At 44.9% G+C, this 24,794-nt stretch overlaps 1 protein-coding gene and 1 long non-coding RNA gene across 6 annotated transcripts in view; one reads left to right on the forward strand and one right to left on the reverse strand.

Annotated features, from left to right (window-relative positions):
• The window catches only part of PITPNC1 (phosphatidylinositol transfer protein cytoplasmic 1), a 229,136-nt gene that overhangs the window by 69,313 nt on the left and 135,029 nt on the right, over positions 1 to 24,794 (reverse strand). The window lies entirely within an intron of this gene.
• LOC115282225 lies at positions 20,155 to 23,019 on the forward strand. Its single transcript, XR_003904553.1, has 3 exons — positions 20,155 to 20,251; positions 20,481 to 20,570; positions 22,969 to 23,019. It is a non-coding gene; the product is annotated as an uncharacterized LOC115282225 (long non-coding RNA).

The following is a 24,794-nucleotide window of genomic DNA, read 5'->3' on the forward strand; positions in this document are numbered from 1 at the left end:
GATTCTAGGATTGTGGGACTGAGTCCCAAGTTGGGCTCTGCCCTGCGTGTGGATTCTCTCCCTCTCCCTCTCTCTCTCTCTCTCAAAAAAAAAAATATGTATATATATATATATATATAGAATATATAGAAATAAGGAAAAGAAAAAAAATAAGAATTTCTGCCAGAGACACAGTCTGAATCTAATCATGAGAACACAATTAGGAAAACCCAAGAGAAACATTCACAAAATACGGCCTGTCTTTCTTTTCAAAATGTCAGTGTCACAGAAGACAGAGAAAGTGGAGGGACGTCCTCCAGACTACAGGAGGCCAAAGAAAATGGCAACTAAGTGCAGTGTGTGTGCCTGTGTTGAAACATGAACCTGAAGGGTCTTATTTTTGTTCACTATAAAAGTTCTCATTGGGACAATTGGCGAAATGTAAATATGAGTCTATCAGATAATTGCATTGCATCACTATTACATTTCCAGAATTTAATCATTGCACTATGGTTACATAAGGGAAAGTCCTGGTCTTTTTTTCTCCCAGATGTTTATTTATTTATTTTTGAGAGAGAGAGAGAGAGAGGGAGAGAGAGAGAGAAAGAGTGAGGGGGGGGCATCTGAGAGGGGCAGAGAGAGAGAGAGAGAGAGAGAGAGAGAGTGTGTGTGTGTGTGTGTGTGAAAAAGGGAGAGAGAGAGAATCCCAAAAAGCCTTTACACCATCAGTGCAGAGCCCAACTCAGGGCTCAATCTTACAAACTCTGAGATTCCGACCTGAGCCAAAACCAAGAGCTGGATGCTTAACCACCTGAGCCACCCAGGCACCCACTGTCCTTTTTTTTTTTTTTTAAGATTTTATTTCTAAGTAATCTCCACACCCAGCTTGGGACTTGAACTCACAACCCTGAGATCAAGAGTCACATGCTTCACCCAGGCACCCCAGGGAAACTCCTTATTTTTAAGACACGCACACTTATTTATGTAAGGGTGAGGGGTCATGACGTCTGCAACTTACTCTCAAAGGGTTCTGGAAAAAAAGTAAAGTGTTCATATTTATACAGAGAGAGAGAGAGAGAGAGAGAGAGAGAGAGAGAGAGAGAGAGAGAGGGAGAGACAAAGCAGATGTGGGAAAACGTGAGCAATCAGTGAATCTAGAATCACTAGCAATTGCTCTGTAGGTTTGAAAGTTTTTTAAATAAAAAGTTGAAGAGAAGATCCTAAGAAGTTATTTGCCTGTTTGGAGAAAGTGGCTAAAATGCTAGAAACAACGTCTAAACAGGAAAACTAAACTTATCTTCGATTCTCGAGAGTTCCTTGCAACGGAGGACCCCCTGCCCATCCGGCTGGTCAGAGACTGGGGGGCCTGAGATCGGGGGTGCGCACCCCTAACGTCCTGATGGGAAATGCTGCTTAGGCACGGTTTTATCTTAAAGTTCCTGGGGCTGATGCCTCCCCCGAAATCTCAGAAGGCTGCACCCTAGAGGATACAGCTTCGTAGAAAAGTGCCACCTTGCAAGAGGTCTTACTGGGCCCTGTATCGACGTGCCACCATTCCAGGTGACAGGTGCCACAGGCTTCCCACCACCGTGCGTGGCTTCTTCGGGGCTCCACAGGGCAAGATGGCCACCACCTGAATTTTTGTTCAAATGGCATTTCCTCCAACTCCAAGTGGAAAAATGGGCCTTGCTGATCAGTCTCTTCCCTGTGCACCTGGGCCAACCAAGGCCAGCAGAGAGTGGCCTGCCGGAAGGGCTACCTCGAAGACCATTGAAACTTGGCAGACAGTGGTTTTTCCCTTGGCTTCTCTGGATGGCAGAGCAGAACCAGCTGAAAGAGCGCTGCTGAACGAGAATTCTTTTGCACCTTTCCTTCATTTCTTTCTTTCTCTCTCTTCCTTTATTATTATTTTATAATGAAAAGAAAAAAAAACCTCTCCTGGCCCAGAGCCTAAAATCTCTTACTTGCGATGTTAATCTCTCCTCCCTGGCTCCCAGCCATCGCTGTTGGCTCTGTGCCTGTTTAATACCGTGGCTGCTGATAGCAAGTTATGTCAGTGTTTCCATCACGAAGCTCGGCTTTGAAAGCGCTTTCTGAGATGGACGCACTGTGTTTCAGGCAAAGGGCCTTCACTCCACGCCTGGTCATCCATGTGTGGGCCCGGGGTCCCCGGCCTGCATTTATAGGCTACTTGGCCTGGAAGGTGCTTTGTAGGGCTCTTTGGAAAAGCTTCATTCCCTAAATATCTCTTGGAATATATCTGAATTTGGAGTTTGGGTAGAAAAGGGTCAATTTATGGGGTGCCTGGGTGGCTCATTTGGTTAAGCGTCTGACTTTGGCACAGGTCACAGTCTCATGGTTCATGGGTTCAAACACCACGCTGGGCTCTGTGCTGACAGCTCGGGGCCTGGAGGCCACTTTGGATTCTGTGTCTCCCTCTCTCTCTGCTCCTCCCCTGCCTGCTTGTGCTCTATCTCTGTCTCTCAAAAATAAATATATTTTTAAGAAGTTTTGTAAAAAAAGAGTCACTTGTCTTAACATTATTTTTTAAGAGAAATGCCACATTGGGCGTTTTAAAAAGAGCGTTTTCCCTTAAGGTTGATAAAGAAAATATTTTTGTCTCTTTACTCTCCTGTCTCATTTTTATCAACCCCATTTTTCATGACTTATGTAAGACTTGTTTACATACTGAAGACTTTTCAACTAAACTAGTGAATAAGCCTTTCATTTATCACCTGCGGCCCCACTGTTCCATTAATTCAGTAGACGGTTTAGGGCAGAAATCTCCCATCTCAGCGCTTCCCACAGAGGTGCACTCTGGCCACACGATCTGCTTCTTGGCAGCAGAGGTGGACTGTGGAAAGCTCAAAGGACACAGATCCAAACACGGGGGACCTCAGTTTTGGCAGATATTAATTATGTGGTGTTGGGCAATTTATTTAAGTATCTCCCAACAGGAGTGCCCTCATGTATAAACTGAGTGTAACAGTATCTACCTTAAGATATTGTGAACGAGGGGCACCTGGGTGGCTCAGTCGGGTAAGCGGCCGGCTTTGGCTCAAGTTGTGATCTCACAGTTTGTGTGATCTCACAGTTTGTGAGTTCGAGCCCCGTGTCGGGCTCTGTGCTGTCAGCACGAAGCCTGCTTAGGATTCTCTTTTCCCTTCTCTCTCTCCCCCCAACCCCAACGGCGTGTGTGCACGTGCGCGTGCGCTCTCTCTCTCAAAACTAAAACATTAAAAGTAAATTTTTTAGAGATTTACGAAAAGATGTTGTGGGTATTAATGGAGATAACATGTAACACAGTCTCTCCTAACTCTACGTTTTGGGTATTACACTCAGTGCTCACGTAACGGGAGCTCCACGAGTGCCTACTGAATTCACCGGACTTTTTAGAACTGCAGGAGGCGTTTTTTGGTCTGGCACTGACGGAGTTCTCCCACATGGTTTCAAGGGCTGTCTTCCTGCCCGTTACGTCTTATCGCATTGTCCATTATGACTCCCAGGCACAGCCCAGAACGAATATGAGTACCGCCTTTACTTACTCACATCACGTAGTGTCCTCTTCACCCAACGCGGGGCTCGAACTCACGACCCCAAGATCAAGCACCGCACGCCACTGAACCAGGCAGGGGTCCCGTTCACAGCACTCACAGCATTTGGAACGGAGACCACAATACATAAGCCATTAACGTAATTTCTCCTAACTAAAATCTTCATTGAGAAAAGGTCACGGTGAATATGCAAAACGGGGGAAAGTCACAATAAACCCAGCGAGGACTTTCCTGCGTCAGGGGCAAGGTCATCCCTAGGCCGGGTGGCAGCTGCCAGTTGGCAGGCAGCCTGTGTCCAAAGTCTTGCACAGACTATGGAAAATCCATAAACAGTCAGGACAAAGCCTTTTGCAGAACTGTCGTCCTCTCCACGTGGCGGGAGATGCTGAGTAGCGTTGGCTGTGGGTATTTTGAGACGTCCTCTGGCACTTGATCTCGGCTGAGGAAGGCACATGGGGACTAAAAGGTAGGAAAAATAAATTGTTCAGACATCGGGCTCTAGGAACAGAGTTGTCGTTTCAACTTTGCTCCTGCCAAGGAGCCCTTAGGTTTATCATTAGCCCTGTTTTATTTTTAACTTCTATCCTTTGCCTTCGGGTCTCTGCGGCCGGTCTCTCCTTCCTACCATGGTGTTTCCACCTAGACCATTCTTCTCTCACAATGTGACTATTTTCATCTCCTTGGCATGTGCCACCAGCTTACCGTCCTTCTAACTGCCGGCATCTGGTTTGAGCCGGATGCAAGATGACCCAGCTGTCCTTCCTCCCCACTTACCCATGTCTACACACTGAAGACACACGGGGCGCCTGGGTGGCTCAGTCGGGTAAGCGCCTGCCTTCAGCACAGGTCAGGATCTCACAGTTTGTGGGTTCGAGCCCCTCGTCAGGCTCTGTGCTGACGGCTCAGAGCCTGGAGCCTGCTTCGGATACTCTGTCTCCCTCCCACTCTGTCCCTCCCCTTCTCATGCTCTGTCTCTCTCTGTCTCAAAACTAAATAAAACATATAAAAATTCAAAGAAAAAACCTGAAGACACGTTTGGAAAGCCCTCTTCCTGACTATTCCAGTTGATAAACATGCTTTATAAGGCACTAACCCTTTGAGAAAATTCCTACCAGGAGTATTTGCTGCCCTAGAAAACCTGGAAGGAGGGAAAAAACGTTTTTTTTTTTGACATTGCTTCTGTGACGTAGGAGGGACTGCTTCCCTTGCTTCTCTGGGAAAATTTAAACCCTTAGCCAGGCTTTAAAATCTCAGGTAGCAGATTCCATATACGATCTTATAATGCAATTTTTAGAGCCAAATATAGCATAGCAGTCATGAGTTCGAGCCCCGCATTGGGAGTTTGTGCTCCAAGGCCAGACTGACCAAGAATCAAGTCCCAGGGCCGACGCCAGCTCTGATCGTGTGCAGACCGCTGGCCCTCATTAAGACTCAGTTCTCAGCTGTAGAATGGGGATAATAAGGGTTGTGAGCATTAGGTAAGAGCATGGCTACAGACAGGTTAGCAGGGTGCTGGGCTCGTGCTCCGTAACTACTGCCAACACCCATATGACCATCACCCCCATTACCCCCCCTCTGCTGAACGTCGGGCCTTCCTAGCTGGGGCCAGCTGGTTCACCCTCTACCCGGCTGCCTCCCTTGGGGCCGACAAAAGGGGAGTCTGCCTGTTCCTCCTGTACTTTGCCAAAGGGCCATTTCCACGTCAGCAAGCGGCTCGGATTCTGGACTTTGGAACCTGGGGAAAAGGTGTGAGAGAAATATCAAATTCTGTGATGACTGCTCAGATTGAACAAATGACCCCATGGCTCTGGTTAAGCGGGGGCTCGGGGGCTGCAACGCGGCAGACACCGCAGCCCCCGAGGCCTGGCACGGAGTGGGGAACGCTGGGGCGCAGGCATGAATAAGAGGAGGTGGACTCCCTTCGAGTCAAGAGCTCAGTATTGAAGAGGCAGCGTATTCGGAATCATCAGTCAATCAATCCATGTCCAGAAAATGGTTATGAAGACTCCTGGGGAGTAAATTCCTAGAGGTCAGTGGTCGCTTGGAGAACGTGTTTGCAGGCTCGTGCTTTCGAGCCACAGCGCCTCGCTGCCAACGTGTGTTCCTTACAGACCACCGATCTGGAAAACCCTGGCCCCTCAATTCACTGAACGAGGTCCATGGAACGACGCTCAGGGCTGTTTCGCTCCAGCTCCTGCCCAGAACCTGTGATTTCAGTGTCCGTGTGGACGACTCCTCCGAGTGCAGAGCCTAATTCCTGTTCTGCTCATTCGAATGCTCACCAGCTCCCTCCCAAGCCCCACTCTGGTCTTGAATCTCCTGGAAATGATTCCATGTCGGAAATCTGGAAACTCTACTTGCTCTTTCTCCAACCTCAACCTCACTCCCAGACACTTTCACCTTGACCTTGCTGTGCTCTCCAATCCCCAAGAGCTTCTGCTGGATTCAAGGCTCATTATGACCTTCACTTACTCAATTTTTCCATCCTCTGCTGAACCCTCCCCACCCCCGCCCCGAAAGCAAATCCTCCATCAGTCCAACCATCTCCTCTGCTCCTACATGTCGGCTGCAAAGTACGACTGAACAATGACACGATTCCGTAGGCTGGTGGCACTAACCCCTTCAAAATCCCAAATCCCCAGACTGCCAAACCTTTTAAGACGTCCTTCTTACGCTTCTGGAGTTGGCTCCCTCCTCCATTTCCCATACAGGTTACCTTGAACTTTCATCAACCCCCTTAAGTCCTTTTTTTCTAGGCCCTTCCTTCTTAGTGGATGACCCTTCTTTCTCACATTCCTGGGAAGGAGAGGCCATCAGGCATGGCCACTGACTGTGTGCCCCTCTTCCCCCTCCCTGTGGACACATCCCCGTCCTCCGCCTCTCCTCCTCTCTGGGAGGTTTATAGGAAGACCATCCCCTCTAACTTCTGGGAGCAGATTCTCTCTCTCCTGCTTCCAAACTCTCATCTCCCTGCTGGCTCTTTCCTCTCTATATTTCACAGGCAAGAGTTCATTTACAACATTTTCCCAGTCGAAGGGCCTGCATTTGTTTCTTGGATCCCATGCCTTTCCTTGGGTTCACTAAGTATATCCCTTCGATAACTTCATGCATCTATTGTTGCTAAATCAGAGAAGTTCACAGTCAGGGTGACTGCTGTCCCTCCGTGTGTGATCGCCTCTCCTCTGCAGCAGCTTCTAATGGTTTCTTAAAAATCTTTGATACTCTGCAGTTTCATTACCGTGTGAGAAGGTATGGACTTATTTTTTGCACATCTCCGTAGTCTTCAGAGGTAGATGAGGGTAACCAGACCACTTGGGGTTAAATCCTACCACCTAGCTGTGACACCATCACCTATCCATGGCAAAATCCTGAATTATCTATCCCAGACCCCTGAGCCATTTTCCTGTCCCAGTCCCAAATTTAATTTGGAACCCATGTCTCTCTCTCTCGTCCTAATTCACCCTCTCCCTCTTTCTGCTGTCACTGCTTTCTTTAAGCTTGGGGCGGTGTTCTTTCTCATCTGATCTACTGCAAACCTCGTTTTCTCAGCTAGCCTCTGCCTGCATTACAATCCTGCCTTTCTTTCCAGTCCCGCCCTCCCTCCTGTGTTCTCCATAGCATCTTCCACTTTATGCTGCAATGAATTAATGCATTATTAAGAGCATCTTCTCCTTTCAGTGCAAAATAAAGGACTCCCCAGATTCTGGGAGGTGCACACACAGGGATCAAGGAAGATGATTGGTGTTTACTAAGCATCTATTAACTGTAGGAATTGTGATAGGGAGCTTAATCAATTATTTGGTACAGAATATTCATTATCATTAAAAAAAAACTGATCCAAGGGGGTAAGGAAAATCCAGGAGGAAGAGTATTCAAACCCTGAGAATTTACTCCACCTCCAGGGAGTAAAAACACCCACGGGAACAGTCTTTATGCCAGGAGACTTAACATTCTTGTCATCTTAGAAGAATAATGGTTGGGGACCACCTCTGTGGACAACAGCTCTGGCCCCTCTATCTTTTTTTTTTTTTCTTCACATTTATTTATTTTTGAGAGACAGAGAAAGACAAAGCAAGAACAAGAGATGGCAGAGAGAGAAAGAGACACAGAATCTGAAACAGGCTCCAGGCTCTGAGCTAGTGGCCAGCACAGAGCCCAACGTGGGGCTCGAACCCAAAATCTGAGATCATGACCTGAGCCGAAGTCGGATGCTCAACCAACTGAGCCACCCAGGCGCCCCTAGCCCCTCTATCTTTTAAGGCAGGGGCTGACTGCCCTTGAGACAAGGTAGGTCTCCTTCAACTCCCTGACCCCAACTTTGCAGCAGGAAAAACCCGTTCAAGTCCCTGAAGGCTTCGCCCAACAGAACCACTTCTTGACTTTGTCCAGTGTAACTAAACACTTGTTATCTGAGGGGGGGCGCTGGCTTGGTACGAGATAAAGCCCACAGAGTTTAAAAAGCCCTTTACGTTGGATGTTCCTGTTTGCACACGTACTTGACGATAATTCTAACCCACTGTAACATTCTGTTCCTCAACACCCCACAGTGCAAACCTACAAAGTGGGTACTAGAAGACACAATCTTCCGGGCAGCTAGAGAGCAAATCTGGCAAAAACCCACAACCTTCAAAAATCGGTACTAAGATGAAGTCACTAGTTAATTTCTTATCCTTAACTGTATGAGAGAATATTCTCTCATAGTAAGATTGTTCAAAGAGTAAGAGCAAATCTCAGAAAGAGGAAGCAATATGCGGTTACGTGAATGCTTAGCCCAAGCAGAATATTAAGCCACTCCTGGATACCACAGGACTCCTTTTTTGTTTTTTTTAAGCAAAATCGTTTTCTATCTCAGTTACAAAAATGTTCAACAAAGGCATATCATGTGTGCAACTGGTGTATCTTGTTTAACATCATCTATTCCAAGCGTCCCAGATGGTTCTAAGCAAATTTAGCTGGGTGTTGAAAACAAGGCTTCCTATAACAAATCAAAATAAAGTTATAGAGAAATCAATCTTGCCGGTGTCCTTCATTCCTGAGGACCTTCCTAAACATGCTTCCTATTTCATTTCAAGCTTTCACTGTAGTTGTGACATGCCAACCCAGACGAAGTTGAGTTCATAACAAGCTCAAACTCATGACAGATTTCTGCTTTGCTCTGGGCCTAGGGATGAGTGAGAATAACACATTTCGGCACCAAATGGTCAATTATTTGGTTTCAGCCACTCAGTATCTATTCCATGACGGCATTTTGTTCAAGCTTTTCAACATCTATTTATTAACAATCTAATGGGCGTAGCTAAAGAACAGCAAAATTCCTCCTCATGATGGTGGACAAATTCCAAAGGGATTTAAGACGGTCTCTTTAAAGGCCTGGGAACAAGAAGGAAGATTTTCCGATGTAGGTTCATGAAGCTTCTATTTCATAAGTTTATGTGCCGAAGGGCTGTGAAGTCTGATGGGCTAGAAACAGTCCTTCAGTAGGTATTAGTGTGGAAATAGGATGTAAATATGATTTAACAGCTTAATATTAGTCAGATGGAATCACTATTAGTCTCAGAAGATCAAGTGCAGAATTTGGTGTGCAACAGCTGACATGTGCTTAGTTAAAATACCCAGTCTGTGCAGGCACCTGGGGGGCTCCATCGGTTGAGCATCCGACTTGGTTTCAGCTCAGGTCGTGATCTCATGGTTTGTGGGTTCGAGCCCCCCATCAGGCTTTGCACTCATAACACAGAACCTGCTTGGGATTCTCTCTCCCTCTCTCTCTGCCCCTCCTTGGCTAACATGTGCACTTTCTCTCTTTGTCTCAAAATAAATAAATAACCTTAAAAAAAAAAACAAACAAAAAACTCATAGAGTCTGTGTATAAGCAGGGAAGAACATGAAAGCGATGCTTTCAGTGCATCAAAGGGAAAAAAAGGCTTTTAAATCATGTCTGCTAGAGATCGTTATGGAAAGTTCTTTTCCATAAGGTCAGGCCCTATCATCCCTTTGCCCTATTTTTTTTTTTTTGAAGACTAAAATACTAGCAGCGGCTTTGTCCCTGTGGGTATTTATCAACAAGATGATACCCAGGGATTTTAGAGAGAAATCCATTTGACAAAAATGATGGCTCTCAACCAGGAGGGGAGAGATCCACCTGTTCCCTTTTCAGAGCTCTATCAAGTCATTGGCTTTACTAGGAAGCCAGTCGGTTCCCTGGAAAAAGTTAACACACCACCTGCCGGGCCTGAGCAACCGAACAGCTTATTAATCAATGACTTCTCTTCGGTAGAATCCAGGACAACACTCACACTTTACCTGCAAACACTAGTCAGTGCTTTCATTCAGTCTTCAGACACCTCGATGTCCTGTATAGGAGGAGGTCTCATGCTGAATTCATGGAGTCTAAGACATTACTAGTTACAACACCAAAAAACGGAAAAAATGCTGCCACTTATAATTGCACAACACCATCAACTCCAATACGCACTTCATTTCTAGAGTTGTTGAAATGCAAAATTCAACGGCCACCTTTAGACTTGATGAGACTGGAAATGCTGATTGCAGCTGACATGTTGAGACCCTACCAAGCACCTTTCTTAATGCTCTCCACTGAATTTTTTAAAAATTTTCTTTTGGGGCGCCTGGGTGGCTCAATCGGTTAAGCCTCCGACTTCGGCTCAGGTCAGATCTCACGTTCGTGGGTTCGAGCCCCGTGTCAGGCTCTGTGCTGACAGCTAGCTCAGAGCCTGGAGCTGCTTCCGGTTCTGTGTCTCCTTCTCTCTCTGCCCCCCCCTTCTCATGCTCTGTCTCTCTCTGTATCAAAAATAAATAAAACATTAAAAAAAATTTAAAAAAATTTTTCTTTTAATGTTTTTAATTTATTTTTGAGAGACAGAGAGAGATAGTGTGAGCAGGGGAGGGTTAGAGAGAAGGAGAGATAGAGAATCTGAAGCAGGCTCCAGGCTCTGAGCTAGCTGTCAGCACAGAGCCCGACGCGGGGCCCGAAGCCACAACCATGAGATCATGACCTAAGCCGAAGCCTGATGCCCAACTGACTGAGCCACACAGGCGCCCCTGATGCACTGAATTTTCACAAGTACCCAATGAGTAGGAACTATTATTAAACCCATTTATAGGAGCACAAAGAGGTGAAGCAACACACCTTAACCAGCTAAGCCAACTAGTCTTACTTAATCCAACTGGCCTGGCTCCAGCGCCTGCAGCCTGCACCCCTCCCCCATTCTGCAGCTATCCTGCTGGGTACTATTTTGGAGCAACAGGACAGGTGTCTGTCACGTCTTGGAGCCAAGATGTGCCGATCAAGATTCTCTACGGGTGAGTGAGAGCCAAGGACGAACTGGTTCTGAAACCAGAATTCCCAACTTCCTGTAAAGAAGCCACTGGACAGGGGGTCCCAGGCTCCAGCCTGTGATCACTCCCTCCCCCACCTTGGAAAAGCGAACTCAAAAGCTCCCAAGGACATGTGACTTCCCAGCTTCTGTCTGAGGATGCCCAATTCTGGATGGTAGAAAATGAGAAGAGACGACAGACACTGAAAATGTGAGAACTCAGCCCTGTTCCACTGAAAGAAATTCCACCAACTTCTCCGTTGGTCAATCTCTGAGTCTAACTCTGAAGTGGTTTTCAGGAAGCATACCTGAAGTTAAAGAGGATAAAAGAATCACTGTTTATGGATTCTTGACATGCATCTTCTCACCAAATCCTCCCAATGACTCCCTGAAAAGTGGGGAGGTTCAAGACAATGAATCCCCATTATCACCGAGTGCCTGAGCACTTCTTTGGACCCTGTTCGGTCCAAGGCTGGCCTGGCAAGTTCTCTAAGTCTAGTACATCATCCTTCTAAATGGGCCTGACCAGCTGCTAGATTTGGGCAGATTCCTAAAGTGTCCTCATCCAAAATGCTCCAAAGACCCAAAGGTTGTTGGCCACCATCTGTTGTAAGCAATCCATTCACTGAGGTACCAACAACTGGGCTCAATAAATATAAACACAAAGCTCTAGGTAAATAAACAGGAAAGCTGTGCTTATTTTTAAGTGAAGTGAACTGTTTTCCCACAGTAATTAGGTTTCTCATGTACGGGGAAGAAAAGCCAAGCATTTGGGAAACAACTGCAAATCGATGGCAACTGAGAATAGATCTCAGAAAACAGGAGAGGTTTGCGTTTCATGGAGCAGATGAGTTGCATGAATATATATATATATATTTTTTTTTTCAAAAATCAAGACACAAACATCCAGAAGAATACCAAGGATCCCATGACAAACAGCTACTACCCAGCACTCAAAATGAACACACACAACCATTTTGTCACATTTGATTCTGATTCTGCCCCTTCTTTTTCTTTCTCTTGAAAGGCATTTTCATGTTGAAAGTTGAATTCCCTTCCCCTTCTACTTCAGGCTGACAGCTATTGTAAATTTGTGATGAACGTGACAAACTTTGTATTTCATTCAGTACGTAAATGTATCCATAAACAGAATATACTTAAGAGATTTTAATGGTTACCCTACTTGGGTTTATAAATTTCTTTGGGAGATTTTTTTTTTAATTTTTTTTGAGAGAAAGAGAGAGAGAGACAGCGTGAGCAGGAGAGGGTCAGAGAGAGGGGGAGATACAGAACTCGAAGCAGGCTCCAGGCTCTGAGCTAGCTGTCAGCACAGAGCCCGACGCGGGGCTCGAACCCATAAACCGTGAAATTACGACCTGAGCCGAAGCCGGCCGCTTAACCAACTGAGCCACTCAGGTGCCCCAAGGGAGATTATTTGTTAATACAGAGTGAGGTAGGGATCTAACATTTTATTTTTCCGTATGAAGAGTCAATTGACTCAACTTCATAGTCTGAGAAAATGACCCAACGTTGTTTCTCCCTATTAATTTGAGTTGCTTTATCTACTATGTATCAAACTCCCATCATCACCTTAGGTCCTACTCCTGTCTTTGTGCTAATACCATCCTCTTTTAATACGGTTGTGTTATCTGGTGGGATATATCTCCTCTTCTTGTTCTTTGTTCAAAATTTGTTCTGGTTACTTTTAGATTTTTATTCCTCATTCCAACTTTACAATCAATTTATGACAATCCTGTAGGGATTTTGAATGGAGTTACATTCAATTTGGAAATTCATTTAGAAAATGACTTACTTCTGTACTGTCTTTAGTTTAGCCATCCAGGAATGGAGCATTTATCATTTATTCAGGACTTTGTTATGCCCTTTTTCATCTATAAAAGTTAGGTTGTTCCCAGGTGCCTTAAAGATGTGTTGATATTACTCATACTATCTGACCTTATTCAGCTTTAAATGAGTTTGCTGAGACAGATCATTAAATGAGCAATTACTATATAGTATGACAAGCTATAGGGAAGGAGGCACAAATGGGGTAGTATACAAACATCTAGGGAGGCACATAGCCTGGGTACAGTAAGAAGGCTAGTCTAAATCATCTCCATCTGCTTTTTTAAAATTTCAGGACACATCCCAGAGAGTGAAATTTCTCAGAGGGAACCTAGGGTATCTGCAGTTAAAAAAAAAAAATCTCCAATTCATAAATATCTTTTGAGCGAATAGAATCAATGTTGATGCTAATAACAATTGTTCTGATTAGCCTAATGTTTCCCCGTTTCATTAATGAAATCAGGATATCACTAGAAAGAAAAAGGACTGAAAACTTCTGCTTTGTGCTTATAAAATATGAAAAAGAGAGCAGATGGGGGAGAGAGGGAAATGGGTGAGGGGCACTGAGGAGGGCACTTGTTGGGATGAGCACTGGGTGCTATATGGAAGCGCCTGAACCCCAGAAATCTACTCTTAAAACCAAGAGCGCACTATTCGCACTGTACAGTAGCCAACTTAACAATAAATTATGTTAAATAAAAAAGATGGTGATGACTTGAAACATAGAAATAAAATCACATGGTAAATGGTTGATAAAACCCATACCACATGGTTAAAAAGAAAAACAAAAGACTCCTTGTGTTACCCTGAGCAAGTTTTTGACATCTCATTGCAACCTGTGAATAGTTCCTCAATTTTTATAAGGCTTTTTTAAAGAAAAAAAAAAGACGTCTATAAATAAAATTTTATTTTTGGCTGTACCGTGTGACAGGAGGACACAATGCATGATACTTCATTCCTGTATATGTCAGCACAGGTCTCCCAAGAACAGAGAACAAGACAGTCTATACATCCACAAAGATCACAGGCAAGAAATTTAATATTCCCTCAATACTATACCATACTATTTACCTAATATATGGTCCATATTCAAATTTCCCCAAATGTCCCAAGAATATTTTTTCTTGCCCTCTGCACGGGCCCATCCCCTGTTAATTCAGAATCTAATCAAAGACTGGGCCTTAAATCTAGTAGTTGAATTACTTTGGTCATTAATCTAGAGCACTTCCCCAGGTTAATGACAAAAAGTCTTGGCTAGGGGCGCCTGGGTGGCTCGGTCGGTTAAGCATCCGACTTTGGCTCAGGTCATGATCTCGCGGTTCATGGGTTCAAGCCCTGTGTAGGGCTCTGTGCTGATGGATTCTGTGTCTCCCTCTCTCTCTGCCCCTCCCCTGCTTATGCTCTCTGTTTCTCAAAAATAAATAAATGTTTAAAAAAAGAATAAAAGTCTTGGCTAGTTGTTTTGTAGAAAGCCTTTCGATTTGGATTTGTCTGATTCCTCCTGATTGATTCAGGTTAAGCATTTTGGGCAAGAATTATCCACAGGTGATGTCATGTTCTCAGTGTGTCACAATGGGAGGCATGTTATGTCAGTGTGTCCTGTTACCAGTGAGGCAAAATTTGCTTACTTGATGGTGTCCAATGTATTTCTCTACTGTTATAATTAACGCATAATCTAATAATGCTTTGAGACAGTGTGAATTCCTATTCTCCAATATGGTTGCATTCAGTGGTTTTAGCATCCATTGAGGACTCTTGGCTTGAGCCAATTATTACTGTAATCAAGCTGTAAAACGGTCACCTAGACCTTGATAGTTGGTATTGCTTTTCTGGCCCTGATTTCTGGCTTCCCAACCATGATTCAGCCATATCCCTTTGATTATACTGCCTTTTTTTTTTAATTTTTAACATTTATTTATTTTTGAGAGACAGAGCACAAACAGGGGACGGGCAGAGGGCGGGGGTGGGAAACAGAAGCTGCAGCAGGCTCCAGGCTCTGAGCCTTCAGCACAGAGCCTGATGTGGGGCTTGAACCCATGAAGTATGAGATCGTGACCTGAGCTGAAGTTGGACACTTAACCAACTTACCCAACCAGGCACCCCTGATTATGCTGCTTTTGACCAGTTTGGTTCACGGTTTCCTAACCCTTAGTACTAACAGCCAGGCATTTTTGGATTTACCACAGCATCAGTGAACCAAGCCTCAACAGAAAGCAAATACTGCTGTAAGCTGGATCTACTACTACTAATGATCAGGAGCAGTATGTCCTGGCTCTGAGTGCAGAGACAACCTGCAGTCTGAGTCTAACTCTGAGAATCAGAAAGCTAGTTGGAGAGATGCTACTTTGGCTCCCATGTCTTTTACATCCAGCTCTCAGATCACAAATTATACCACAAACAGCAGAGGCACCGTCTTAAGCAATCAAACATGATCTCTTTTCCACGGTCCTCAAAATGATACTGTTAGACATGGAGTGAGCAAGGACAGTGACTTTCCACGTCGTGGATCATAGTGGATAATAATCCTTTGAAACTGCAAATGGGGGTGTTTTGTGCAAACTTCTTTTTAGCACGTACTGTTTCATTAGAGAAAATTGCAGATTTTGTAGGTGGCTCGTTATAATAATATAAGGTTAAAAAGAGAACCATAAAAATTGAAGACATCAGAGATCACTCCTAAAAATAAACCAGATGCTTTTTACTTTTTATGATGCTTCAATGAGAAGTCATTTAAGGAAAAGAAAACCAGCTTCAGAGACCTGTAAATATGGATTCTACAGTTTGCACTGGTGCCCTGCTTTGCAAACTGTTTTAGTAAATTCTGAAATCCATAAATAAATTATTTTACTCTACATCCATCCATGCATCCTCTTGACCTCTCTATCCCTCTCTTCTGTTCCTCCCACCTCGCACACTCTCTCTCAAAATAAACAAACTTAAAAAAATACAAAATACTAGTAATGAAACAAATTTCATGATGACTACTGCAATAATAAATGCTCAAGGGGCGCCTAGGTGGCTCAGTCAGTTAAGCGTCCTACTCTTGATTTTGCCTCAGGTCATGATTCCTGGTTTGTAAGTTCAAGCCCCCCATCGGGCTCCACACTGACAGTGCAGAGCCTGCTTGGGATTCTTTCCCTCTCTGTCTCTCTCTGCCCTTCCCCTGCTTGTGCTTTCTCTCAAAATGGCTAAAGTGAACAAATCAAGAGACTATAGATGCTGGCGATGGTGTGGAGAGACGGGCACCCTCCTATATTGTTGGTGGGAATGTAAACTGGTGCAGCCGCTCTGGAAAACAGTGTGGAGGTTCCTCAAAAAACTATCCATAGAACTCCTTTATGACCCAGCAACATAGCACTGCTAGGGATTTATCCAAGGGATACAGAAGTGCTGACACATAGGGGCACATGTACCCCAATGTTCATAGCGGCACTGTTAACAATAGCCAAAGCATGGAAAGAGCCTAAATGTCCATCATCTGATGAATGGATCAAGAAGATGTGGTATATATATATATATACAATGGAGTATTACATGACAATGAGAAAGAATGAAAGCTGGCCATTTGTAGCAAAGTGGATGGACCTCGAGGGTGTCATGCTAAGTGAACTAAGTCAGCGGAGAAGGACAGATACCATATGTTTGCACTCATAGGTCTAACAGGAGAACAGGAGAAACCTAATGGAGGACCAGGGGGAGGGGAAGAGGGAAAGAGAGTTGGGGAGAGAGAGGGACACAAAACGTGAGAGACTACTGAATACTGAAAACGAACTGAGGGTTGAAGGGGAAGGGGGAGGGGGGAAAAGAGGTGGTGGTGATGGAGGAGGGCACTTGTGGGGAAGAGCCCTGGGTGTTATATGCAAACCAACATGACAATAAACTATTAAATTAATTAATTAACTTAAAAAAGAATCCTCAATAAACAGAGTTCTCTAATGATAAAATTCCCTCTTTGTCAGCTGGTAAGTACCAGTGGAAGATGTTTGTGGTCAGGAGGAGACCTTTTCTGGCCAACTCTCCACAGCAATGCAAGTGAAGTGACGTCAAAGCATTGAAACATTTACTCAGTTCTCCAAAGAAGGCACCCACCCAGGAGAAGAAACGAGATTTCTCGGTTAACTAAATGAGATAACCTAATTCCCTAAAACCGAGCACAATTTAGTGATTGAAAAGGAGTCTTTTTTTTAGAGTTGATTTTTAAGTAATCTCCGCACCCAGCGTGGGGATCCAACTCACAGCCCTGACATCAAGAGTCTCAAATCCACCAACCAAGCCAGGCAACTGCCTCGAAAAGGAGTCTTTTTTTTTTTTTTTGAACTTTATTTATTTAGTTTGAGAGAGAGAGAGGGAGAGAGAGAAGGAGAGGGAGAGAGAGAGACAGAGATAGAGAGAATCCTAAGCAGGCTCCCCGCATGGTCAGCACGGAACTCGACGTGGGGCTTAAACTCACGAATCGTGAGGTCATGACCTGACCTGAAATCAGGAGTGGGACGCTTAATCAACCACACTACCTACGCTCTCCCCGAAAATAAGTTTTAACCAAGAAGAGATAATGATAACCAGAAGCTGGACTTGAAGCCATGGGAAGGGTACGGTCCTTGTCAGGACCAGGGTGTTCTCCATCCTGGGGCACTGGGAACTTTCATTTTGCTGTCACTTCTCTCCCTAGATAACTTGACTCATTTCGATCTCTGAGCCATGACCTACACCTCTCTCTCAACTCCTGATTCCTATATCCAACTTCTTACCTGCCGTTTCTACTTGCAAGTCTCAGTGGCCCCTCAAACTAACTGTATCTGAGGTGGATTGTGTCCCCACGATGCCAATCGGGGTCAGTAGACAAAGCTGGCTATTCTGAGGTCATACTTACTTGACCCCCACCCTCTAAGGCAAAAGAAAGTCAGTCTGTTTCCACAATGTATCTATCCTTCCTCTCTTTATCCATTGTCACATCTCCAGCCCAAGCCACCATTATCTTTGGTCTGGATTATTGTAACCACTTGTCCTGGAACTTGCCTTCCTGCTTCCACTCTTGCTCTCCTACCACAGAAGTCTCATAGGACAGCCAGAGCAAACATTTAAAAACATAAGTGACGTAGAGTAACGTAGTCTCCTAAAATGGTTTTGGGAACCAAGAAAGGACATTAGTGGGAAAACTGGTGAAATGTGAATAAACTCCATTCATGCTTTTGAAAAGTGTAGTGGGTTTATATAAGATGTTAACATTAGGGGAAGCTGGGTAAAGGGCATATGCAAACTCTGTATGATCTTTGTAACTTTACTGTAAATTTAAGATTATTCCAAACCCAAAAGTTTATTTTATACACCCAGAACTATCGTGTCTTGCTTTTGTTTAAAATACTTGCATGACTTCCCACTGTACTAAAATCCAAACTCCTTGCCATGGTATCATAGGTCTTACGTCATCTGGCTTCCAATATTTTCTTTTGTTGTTGCTGTTAGGTTTATTTATTTAAGTAATCCCAGTGTAGGGCTTGAACTCATGACCCCAAGATTAATAGTCACATGCTCTTTGGATGAGTCAGCCAGGTACCCTTCAATACTTAAAAAAAAATTGCGGTGGGGGCACCTGGGTGGCTCAATAGGTGAAGCATCTGACTTCAGCTCAGATCATAATCTCAGGGTTCATGGGTTTGAGCCCCATGTTGGGCTCTGTGCTGACAGCTTCAAGCCTGGAGCCTGCTTTGGACCCTATGTCTTTTGTTTCTCTCTCTGCCCTTCCCTTGCTCTCTCTGTCTCTCAAAAATAAACATTAAAAAAAAACAACTAAAAAAAAATTCTTGGGGGTGCCTGGGTAGCTCAATCAGTTAAGCATCCAACTTCGGCTCAGGTCATGATCTCACAGTTTATGGGTTCAAGCCCTGCATCGGGCTCTGTGCTGCCAGTGTGGAGCCTGCTTGGGATTCTCTTTCTCCCTCGCTTTCTGCTCCTCCCCTCCTCACGCTTTCTCTCTCTCTCAAAAGTAAATAAAAACTTGAGAAAATAAAAAATACTTTAAAAACTTCATTTCCAAACAGCTACTGCTCTGGCAGCTGGTTTTCTGACAGTTCCTGGAATGTGTGAGGCTCCATCAGGGGCTGTAGTAGTTTGCTACGGCTGCCTCAACAAAATAGCAGAGATGAAAGGCTTAAACAATGCAATCCTATCTTCTCACGGTTCAGGAAGCCAAGAGTCTGCAGTCAAGGTGCTGCCAGGTTTAGTCTCATCTGAGACCTTTCCCCTCAGCCTGCAGGCCGCCATCTTTTGGCTGTGTCTTTACACGGTCCTTCCTCTGGGCTGACACACATGTAGTTTTGTGTGTCCCAGTTTCCTCTTCTAGAAGGACAAAAGTCAGGTTGGATTAGGGACCACCCCAATGGCCTTGCTTAACTTAATCAACCTCTTCAAAGCCATATCTCCAAACACAGTCACATTCTGAGATACTTCAACATAGGAGGACACAACTCCGCCTACAACAATCCCGCTTCCTGGACAACCCTTCAGATGGTGGGTTCCTTCCATGTTCAGGTCTCACCTGGACCTGTCACCTCTTCCGAGAGGCATTTCCTGACCACCCGGCTTCGAGCCAAGTCACCCCTCCACCATATTTATTGTCTTCTTTGCATTTACTACAACTGGAATTCTTTGTTCACCTGCTTGTTCATCTGTTTGCCCTACTCCAGGAATAGTGGAGGCCTTGACTGTCTTACTGCTGTATCCTCACTGCTGATTATGATGCCTGGCACATGAGTACTCAATCCTCGTTGACTAGTTGACTAAGAAATGGCTTATTGACAATTCAGACAAAAGCAGGGTCTTGCTAGGAAGTCATCAACACAGTTAATGCCAAGGTCTGACCGTAACAAAAGAAACACCTAATATTTTCACAGCACTTAACAGTTTATGAAGTGTTTCCAGGTAAATGAACCTGCATGAATTCTCGTGTTACAAGCATTATTTGCTCTCTTTTCTTTAATAAAGAAACGAACACTCCATTGCTTAAGGTCACGAACCTGGGACTTCAATACTGATCTTTTTGTTTCACAAAGAATGACTTTGTGTTCTCTGATTACAACACAGCTGAACCAGAAACTAAATAGATCCACATACCACGTTCAGGCAGCCTCCAAGGAGAGCTCTGTGAAGGACACAGACTCACACTTCCAGGAACTAAGCTGGACATTCTTTCCAACTGATCAGAGAAGTCTCGTTGCTGAGGAATAATGGCCGCACAGGAATAAATATGGAGCCCGAAGGCCCTGTTATTGTGTGTGTGGGCGGTGCTGGTGGTTATGTAAACATGCTTTCTGTAAACTGTTCTGTTTCCTGCGGTACGGAGAAGTGAAGACATTGGGAGAACCTGATTTCCTAAGTGTTCACAGTTGGTTTTAAATAGCAGTTTACATTTCCTTTAAAATCTATATTTCTTAGCAGGGACACAGCTTAGGTTCACCTGGGGGAGCTTTACAAATCCCAATGCCTGGCTCCCACCCTGGACAGATGACATCAGACCCGTGAAGGGATAGCACGGCGGCATCAGTGAGTGCTAAAGCTTCCCAGGTGACTTTAATATGTGGCCACCATTGAGGACCATCGGTCCAGATCCTCAAATGGGTGGCAGGGGAGCAGTGGGAGGGGGCTGCATATCTCACTCACCCCAAAGAGAACATATTGGGTCTCTCTGGAGGATGGATGGACTCTCGGACATTCCTGCCTGGAGACTTTGGCATTCCTAGAGGGCTAATGTTCTATCCTTCATGTGTCTTAGCTGCTTTGGCCCAGTCCTCACCCAGGACCAATAAAATCAGAATCCCAGAGGGATGGAACTCAGCCATGAGCCATTCTTCAACCTTCTCAGGTGAGTCCAGTGTGCAGCCAAGGTTGAGAGCCACTGCTACAAAAGCCTCTATTTGGAAGAGGAAGGAAAGGAGGGCAGCTGGATCGCCGTTTACCCCACTGAGTCAGGGTCACCCAGCAGTAGCTACACACTCTCAGATCTAAACTCTCCCACATCTAGATCTATGGCCTTGGACAAACAACAGAACCCTACCTTGGCATGGTGCCGCCTCCCCAGCACTAATTAAAACCTAAATAAGTCTCATCATTATGCGCATAAAATAAATGGGCTTCAATTTAAGACAACGTTCCCACTGTGACCGGTTAATGTAATCACAACTTACAGGGTTTTCACAACCATCAATATACGCATTTTATTTTAACAAGAAGAAGATATTTATAGCTAGTTGTCCATTACCACTTCTTTCTTTCTTTCTTTTACTAGATATCAAGATACATAAAACAAATTACTTGTATGGTAATTGATAATGGGATAGCAACCTGTACTCTGTTCAATCACTAATCAATATGATTATCGGTAGCGTCTTTCAATTTAATTATTGCTTCTTATCGTCTGTCATCAATTTCATTAAGTTTCTGGCAGGTAGGGGAGGAAGCAGGGTACAGACAGCAGTATGAAGGATGGAATGATAAGATTATACGCTCAGAAAATGCACAGAAATAAGCTGAGTTTATTAAATAATCTGGCCAAGCAGGAAGACCAGAGAAGCAGCCCACTACTCCGCTATGTTCTCTAGCACCTAACTGCGCCTCCCACCAACCACTTCGTGCCGCTCCCTGGACAGAAACGACATGCCAGCGCACACCATCTGCTGAAGGCTCTAGTTTTGAACTCCTGGCCAAAGAAGCTATCCTTTAATAATTTAAGTATTATCACATACATATATATTTGCCACCTTCTGATTCTGAAACATTAACCAGTGTGAATAAAAGCCAAAGTAGTCTTCCTTTTCTGTCTCCCGGGGGCCAACCCTGAAGCTCTTGGTGACTACCAGCTGCTGTTGAATATGGAAATGGGGAGAGAGGCAAACTGGCAAAGAAGTCTAATCAAGCTGGGGTTGGCCTCTCTGGTCCAAAGCAAGACCTGGGGATCTATGGAGTGGAGCCAGGCAGAAGCTGGGGTGGGAACTTAGACAAGTTGGGTGCCATGACAGAGAGATGAGGCCCAGGGCCCCAAGGGCAGTCACAGAGTCAGCAAGCTGGGGAGGAGGCAGCAATACAGGGGACAACAGCTGGCATTTCTCCTGGAGGAAGCAAATTGTGTTGACAAGGACGGCATACAAGAGCCCAGGGGCCTTAGAGCTTCTCCTGTGGGCCAACCAAGGTCTCAGCGGGCAAGGACAGAGGATGCTGATGGCAACCAAGGATCCTGACTTTAGGGTGGCTCCCGGGGATTTCAAAGTCCTACCACAGTAGTGAAAAGAACTTAGCACCTGTCACAAAGGGATACAAGATAACAAAATGTCAACCATGTACATTTTTCTTAACTATTTGAACTGAGCAGAGCGAATAAACCAGAAGATCACGCTGATCCTATCAACCTATGAGGGTCATGGCGAGCCTCCACGTGCCCTCACACCTCTACAAATGGAGCAGGGACCACCTACTCACGGGGACAGAGCCACAGAGGAAAAGAGAAAGCAGGGGAATTAGTAAAGACTAAGAGATATCTTCCCCCGCCCCCGCCACCGTATTTTCGGATTGTGCTGCGTAATGCAGTTCAGGCACGTCTGCTCCATATCACCTGTTTCCTAATGGTCCTCTGGTACATCAAAACATCAAGAAGGTCAAGCTCATTTCAAGTACACTTAAGTATGGAATGCAGTGCAGCCATTTAAAACCATACAGGGAAGGGGTGCCTGGGTGGCTCAGTCAGTTCAGCATCTGACTTCGGCCCTGGTCATGATCTCACGGTTCAAGGGTTTGAGCCCCGCGTTGGGCTCTGTGTTGACAACTCAGAGCCTGGAGACTGCTTCGGATTCTATGTCTCCCTCTCTCTCTGCCCCTCCCCTGCTCACACTCTGTCACTCTTTCTCTCTCAAAAATAAACATTAAAAAAAAATCATACAGGGAAGGATATGTCATAACATGTTAAAAACAGTCTACTGAGTGATTCAATATTGGGGGAATTGGTTATAAAATAAATTTATTAATGGTCTACAACATGAACATCAAGTGTTATCATCAATAATCTCTAAATTATAGAAAAACGATGGGCTTTTCTTCCCTTTTCTGAGGGGTACTCTTTTGTCTTCTCCAAGTTTTAATAACCATGTGTTAATTTTCCAATCATAAAATTTCACCAAGGGTAGAATTATTTTACCAAGGGTTCAAGTTTAATGTACGAGGTAACATTATTTTAGACATAGCGGTTTTAATGTAGTTCACTCTTATTTCAGGCTGCCGACACAGATATGGTACCAAATGTTCCCTTTGAGGTTACCAACCACCAAGGGGTGCTAACAGTTGGAGATGCTGAACTTATAGGGGAGAGTACCCCAGCCAGGGGCATTCCTCTCTCCTTTGGAAAGTTCCAGGAATTCTGGAGAGGGCATTTGGCTGGGACAGCTGGCGAGATCCATCAAGTGGTCAAATTCTGAGATCTGCTCAGTGCTGTTCTGATTGGAGTCCCTCCAACCAGGTAGTAAGTAAGTACTTTACGTCGTATGGGCCACATGAGCTCTGTTGCAACCATAAAACTGCTGCTGTAGCATGAAAGCAGCTTAGGTAATATACGAACGGCAGAGCGTGGCTGTGTCCCAATAAAACTTTATTGACAAAAAAGGTAGTTTGCCAACCCCTGATAAACTCCCCAGGTTTCTTAACCTAGTTCAGGAAGCTGACGTGACCAGGAACCAGCCAAGTCAGTTCCTGCAAATATAGTCATTATCTCCTTATCCGCATTATCTGCACTTTCAGGCATCTCGTGGGGAGGCGTGGAATGCACCCTCTCCAGCGAAGGGGAGACCACGCACAGGGCTCACTGTGGAATGCCGCTCTGTAAGCTCTTTCCAGTGTCAGGGCTTAGCAGCGGTGACTCTACACCGAAGGAAGGGAAGCCCATTATTGTGCTTATATTTTAAATTATTAATTATTTTGGTTTCCCCCAGCTAAACTCTGAGTACCTGGAATGTGAGAAACAAGTCTGGATTTGCAATGCCGTGCGTACAACTTGAACAGTGGCATGTAAATAGAAGGCGCTTGATATGCCCTTGCTGAAGCCGGAGAATGAATTTCCTCGCACACCAAGCTGGTGTGCAAGGTGCTTCTTGAGTACTGCCCGCTGGGAACCCCTCAAGCTCTGTCCAGGCAGACTCCACCTTGAAAGGGAAACCTGGGTTCCCCACGGATACACCTATACCTTCTAGAAGAATTTGGTACTGCAGGCATGTGGAACTTTCTAGAAGATATTTCTAGAAGCTATCAATATAAAGAACCATAGAGTAAGCCTGGCCAAAGTGGTTTTTTCTAAAGGGTTTCTTAGTTCTTTTCAGGGACTGCTTTCATGTGAATCAAGGATTTCAAGTTGCTGATGCTTAGGAGTCCCCTTAGATCTTGCCTCAGGGCACTTAGTTACCTCCACAGCTTCCCGCATCCAGTTTTGCATTCCCTTGGCTCTGTGAAGGCGCCAAAGGGGTCACCGAGTCAGGAAACTCTCTCTTGACCCTGATGACCTAGTGTCAGTCTTCATCCTTTACAAAACATGTAAATGACATAGGAGACATGCAGCTTCTTGATCCAGGCTCTTCTTTCAGTGGGTCTCAGTGGGGCCTCACGGAAACCGGAGCCCAATCTCAGGGTGAGGTTCTTATAGGTCAAAACATCCACTCCCCAAGAGAAGGCAGTTCAAAATGATATTGTCCCAACAGAAAGAGGGTGGGGTAAAGTCCAGGTCAGAAGATGGGTTTTCATCAACGCTACTAATAAACAAGGTTTGTGGCTGAAATCGAGTAAGAGTCAGAATGTCCCATAAAGTAAATATTTTGCAGGAGGGATACAATGATTTTTTTTTTAATTTTTAAAAAATTTTTGAGAAACAGAGAGAGACACAGTGCAAGTAGGGGAGGGGCAGAGAGAGAGGGAGACATAGAATCTGAAGCAGGCTCTGGGCTCTGAGCTGTCAGTGTAGAGCCTGATTCGGGGCTCAAACTCATGAACTGTGAGATCATGACCTGAGCTAAAGTCAGATGCTTAACTGACTGAGCCACCCAGGCACCCCGGGGTA

The sequence above is a fragment of the Suricata suricatta genome, chromosome 17 (genome assembly GCF_006229205.1).
Source record: "Suricata suricatta isolate VVHF042 chromosome 17, meerkat_22Aug2017_6uvM2_HiC, whole genome shotgun sequence".
In the NCBI taxonomy this organism is placed as follows: domain Eukaryota; kingdom Metazoa; phylum Chordata; class Mammalia; order Carnivora; family Herpestidae; genus Suricata; species Suricata suricatta.